Here is a 5,455-nt window from a genome sequence, read left to right as displayed (position 1 = left end):
GCAGACGCGCCGTATTCAGATATCATGTTTTTATCAGAAGACTCTGAAAGTTGTCCCAGTTCAGTCCAGTCGCTCAGTCGTGTCTGACTCCTTGCAACCCCATGAATTCCAGCACCCCAGGCCCCTGCCCATCACCAACTCCCGGAGTTTACTCAAACTCATGTCCATTGAGTCGGTGATGCCATCCAACCAACTCATCCTCTGTCATCCCCTTCTCCTCCTGCCTTCAATCTTTCCCAGCATTAGGGTCTTTTCAAATGAGTCAGTTCTTTGCATCAGGTGGCCAAAGCATTGAAGCTTCAGCTTCAACATCAGTCCTTCCAGTGAATATTCAGGACTGATTTCCTTTAAGATGGACAGGTTCTCCATGCAGTCCAAGGGACTCTCAAGAGTCTTCTCCAGCACCACAGTTCAAAAGTTGTCTCAGCTGGCTTCAAACACGAAAGGCAACCCATGGTGTCCTCAGAGTGGTCATGGGGGTTTGTGAGAAACACCTTTTTTTTTTTCTTTCAACAAACTATACAAATCAAAGCATCCATGCATGCTATATAGAATGGGAAATTATTGATGAAAAACAGGAGAACAAGTATAAATGAAGCACTGTCATTACAAGTGATGTGTTGGTAATAACAGAATAGGTAAATGCTTAAGCATCCAAAGTTTTCAGCATCTTGTCCCCAAATTTCTTTCTGTAACAGCACTGGATATCCACATTTAAATCATTATCATTCACAAGCCTTCACAGTCATCAGGTGTTAATTTTGCTTTATTTGGTAAAAGTTCAGTTTCAAGTTTTGAAGGGGGGCATATATCATGTGTGCTGATGAGACAGTACTGAACTTATCAAAATAAATGATGATGAGAGAGTACTGAACTTATCAAAATAAGTCCATCCATTTCCAAATTGTATTTATTATATATAGATCTCTATGTGAACATATCTCCTTACACATCTCCTCCCCCAAATTAAACACAAAAGCATGTATTCATCATCTGTAACGCTGTTTTTAGGAAAATGGGATTAAGTGCTTTGTGCTATATTACTAAGGAGTCCAAAGAAGGTGTATGTACAATGGAGTGAACAGAGATTAGCAAAAAGTTACCAAGTGGACACACACACACACACACACACAAAGTGCATTCTTTCAGGCAAGATCTATCTATCCATTGACTGACTCCAGCATACTCTGGACTTCGCAACTTCCAAGTGGAAGTAAAGGCCCAATTAAAATATTATGTAATTTTTTCTCTTTTTTTAATTCGGGAGAGTTCAGCTGGATGTTAAAAGCTGGACTTGTAGCAGTGACCCAATTTGTGTTTGTCATGTCCTTCCCCCACAACCTCAACTGTGGTATGGGCAATGTTCCCTAATTACCTCTACTCATAAAAATGGTTTTCCCCAATCCACTTCTGGGCTCATTCATATTCACAATGTGTGTGTGTGTGTGTGTGTGTGTGTCTTCTTGCATGTGTGTGCAGTCCAAGGGACCCTCAAGAGTCTTCTCCAACACCACAGTTCAAAAGCATCAATTCTTGGGTGCTCAGCTTTCTTCACAGTCTGACTCTCACATCCATACATGACCACAGGAAAAACCATAGCCTTGACTAGATGGACCTTTGTTGGCAAAGTAATGTCTCTGCTTTTGAACATGCTATCTAGGTTGGTCATAACTTTCATTCCAAGGAGCAAGCGTCTTTTAATTTCATGTCTGCAGTCACCATCTGCAGTGATTTTGGAGCCCAGAAAAATAAAGTCAGCCACTGTTTCCACTGTTTCCCTATCTATTTTCCATGGAGTGATGGGACCGGATGCCATGATCTTAGTTATGATCTTAGAGAACACAATGGAAATGTCAAACTCTGGCTGCCTGGGTCTCTCCCTGCAGAGCCAGAGCAATGACCAATCTCTGTCCTCAATCTACAGACACCCAGGAGCTGCTCTGAACATTCCCCACAAGCCTGGAAAGACCTACATCCGCCCCGGGAGGCAGAAGCACAGGGGAATTTGAGCGCTTTCTGGATGAAGTAAAGAAACGTGTGCGTGTTCAGTCGTGTCCGACTCTTTGCGATCCCATGATCACAAAGCCAGACTTCGTCCTTTGTCATCTCCCGGAGTTTGCTCAAATTCAAGTCCATCGAGTCGGGAATGCACAGTCAACTTTTAGGGACCGTGATCTGGAGTTGTATCTCGGCAACCCAGATACAAAAGGATTGACTTCCTTGGCTTGGTTCACAGAATCAGAACATGATGCAATTAACAGTGCAGCCAGAAACGTGCAGATTACCCTCTCACCCACAGACACCTGGAACCCGACCATAGCAAACAGAGCTGCTGCTCGATGGAGGAAGGCAGTGGGGTGTGTGTGTGTGTGTGTGTGTGTGTGTCTGTGTCTGTGTGTGTGTGTGTGTTGGGGGTGGGGCTGTGAAATGAAAATACAGAGGCTGGAATCAAAACTCAGAAAATTCAGGGCAACTTCCCTGGTGGTCCAGAGGCTGACACTCTGAGCCCCCAACGCAGGGGGTCCGAGTTTGAACCCTGGTCAGGGAACGTGCCTGCATGTGCCACAGCCAACAGTCCACATGCCACAGAGAAGATCACAGATCCCCCAGGCTGCAACTAAGATCTGCTGAGTCAAAGAAATTATTTTTTTGTTTTTAATTCATGGACTTCCTTGGTGATGCACTGGGTAAGAGGCTACCGGTCATTGCAGGAGGCATGGGTTCAGTCCTTGATCTGGGAGCATCCCACATGCCATGGGGCCACTAGGCCCACACACCACAACTACTGAAGCCTGAGGGCCCTAGAGCCAGAGCTCCCCAACATGAGAAGCCATCAAAATGAGAAGCTCACTCACCGCAATGAGAGAGTAGCCTTACTCGCCACAACTACAGAGTAGCCCTTACTCCCCGCAGCAAGAGAAAGCCCATGTGTAGCAAAGAAGACCCAGTGCACCCAAAAGAACCCAACCAAATAAATACATAAAAATTTTAAAACCACTACATTAAAACATTTTTTTAAAAACTAACAAAATTCAGGCCCAAAGAGGAATAATTCTCTCATCGTGTAGAATCACCGGTTTGATGGGCAGCAACCTGGGCGCTCAGATGCACCTCCCAGCTGAGCGTTGAAGATGCTGACGGCAGCACATGCACTTGATGGCTATGGCCACTGGGTCAGGGGATACAGAGGTTCCTGCCCCCACGCTGCCGACAGTGTCTTAGTCGAGATGCCCCCCGGAGCAGGAGGCAAGACTAGGATGGGCATCGTTTCCTGGGAGAAGAAGTTGAAGAGGTGAGACAGGGAAAAGGATAAAAAAAAACAAGGAAGAAGAGGTTAACAGTAGGTACCCTTGTGGAGAGATGGGCTCAGTCCCACCAAGACTGTATACAACATGCCTCAAAGTTACCCAAAGTCACCCAACTGAGGGTTCAAGAACCTGGGACATGTCACCCCAACTCCAGTCCTGATGGGTTGACCTTCCCTGGCAAACAAGTGCCAGGGCTTCTGGTCTACTCCTTCCTGGGGTTCAGACGGTGCCCACTGGGGTGACCTCTGGGGGTGGTGTGTATATGGGGTGGATCACACCAGCATCTGGTACTTTTAAGAGTATAGCTAGATCTCACATCCTGATCAGAGGAGGCCAACCTTGCCAAGGAATCCTAAGACTTGGTCCAGTACTTCCTTGGTGGCCCAGGGGTTAAGAATCCACCTGCCAACACAGCAGGACGCAGGTTCTATCCCTGGTCTGGGAAGATTCTACACGCCTTGGGTCAATTACACCCACAAGTCACCACCACTGAGACTGTGTGCCTCAGAGCCTGGGCTCCTCAGCAAGAGAAGGTATCACAATGAGAAGCTCAAACTGCACCTAGAGAATGCCTGCATGCAGCAATGAAGACCCAGCACAGCCAAAAATAAGTTAATAAGTAATATTTTTTGTTTGTTTTTAAAAGACTTGGTCCAAAATTGCTAGAGTAGTCTCCTTCCATAATCGAGCATTTTCCTTCCCAACCTGGACATTCTCAGACACGCGGCTCCTGCATCTTGCTATGGGGTGTCAGAGAAGACTCTTCACCCCAGAGTTGAGCATTGGGCTTAAACTGGCTTGAGTTGCTTCTGTTACATCGTTCAATGGGTACCACTCTTTCTAGGCCCTAAGAGTTACTTCTTTCCTCTGAGAGTCCACGTTGTACAGCTAGCTAGGAGTAGACACTCGTGTTTACTTCAGATTGTAATGCTTAGCTTATGCTCAAGTCTGTCCAAAATCCGTGATACTTGTAAGGCTCAAAGGGAAGGCATGTGTGGGTCTGAAGCTCTTTCCTTGAAAGTGAAGTTGCTCAGTCATGTCCAACTCTTTGTGACCCCATGGACTGCAGCCTTCCAGGCTCTTCTGTCCATGGGATTTTCCAGGCAAGAGTACTGGAGTGGGGTGCCATTGCCTTCTCCATAATATACTATAGTCAACTACCCCAGGCACTGCTGGGATTTGAACCCAGGATCTCCTGTTTACTAGACAGGCGCTTTAACCAGCTAAGCCACGGCGAGGGCTATGTAAATTCACAGCACATCTATTGGGTTGGCTGAAAGTCTCGTCTAGGTTTTCTCATAATATCTGATGGAAAAACTCAAACGAACTTTTGGCCAACTCAATGTATACACAAATGGAAGAAATGGGACGCCCACCTAAGAGCTGTATTAAAAATTCCTGAGCCCGTTTAAGTATCCTATGACACTTCGTCTCTCCCTGAGTAGTTTCTCCTAGAAAAATGGCAACAAAGAGCAATTATTTAATATCTGCAGAGTTCAAGTCACTGCACAGGTGGCGACTTCCCCCCTCCTGTCATTGTTCAGTCGCTCAGGCCTGTCTGATTCTTTGTGACTCCATGGACTGCAGCACACCAGGCTTCCCTGTCCTTCACCATCTCCTGAAGTTTGCTCAGACTCATGTCCATTCAGTTACTGATATTATCCAACTATTTCATCCTCTGCTATCCCCTTCTCCTCCTGCCCTCAATCTTTCCCAGCATCAGGGTCTTTCCCAACCATCAAGTGGCCAAAGTCTTGGAGCTTCAGCTTCAGCATCAGTCCTTCCAATGAATATTCAGGGTTGATTTCCTTTAGGATGGACTGCTTTCATCTCCTTTTAGTCCATGGGACTCTCAAGAGCCTTCCCACCTCTAGAGACAAAAATTTACCTCTCAGCAATACCAAAGTGACATCTCTTGGCTTTGGAATAAACCTATTAACACAAATGATGATCAGGCTTCACCAAACGTTTCACGTCATGTGCTTAAGCCAGCCAAGCACAGCCCTTCCCAGCCCCAAACACGTGCTGATAAAGGTAACGGAGTGGAAAATTACCTCTTGCACACAGCGCTGCCCCTATGAAAAGAGCATCTTGCTTGTCCTGACGTAGGTGCCATGCTGATCATGGCCTGTGCTCGTCAGACTCCT

General features: G+C 46.3%; 1 non-coding gene across 1 annotated transcript; it reads right to left on the bottom strand.

Moving 5' to 3' along the window:
- Positions 1 to 4,472: 4,472 nt before the first annotated feature.
- TRNAT-AGU lies at positions 4,473 to 4,546 on the bottom strand. Its single transcript has one exon. It is a non-coding gene; the product is annotated as a tRNA-Thr (tRNA).
- Positions 4,547 to 5,455: the final 909 nt, after the last annotated feature.

This window comes from Bos indicus x Bos taurus, chromosome X (assembly GCF_003369695.1).
Source record: "Bos indicus x Bos taurus breed Angus x Brahman F1 hybrid chromosome X, Bos_hybrid_MaternalHap_v2.0, whole genome shotgun sequence".
Classification (NCBI taxonomy): domain Eukaryota; kingdom Metazoa; phylum Chordata; class Mammalia; order Artiodactyla; family Bovidae; genus Bos; species Bos indicus x Bos taurus.
The sequence above is the reverse complement of the archived record's forward strand: the minus strand, read 5'-3'. Positions and strand labels throughout refer to the sequence as shown.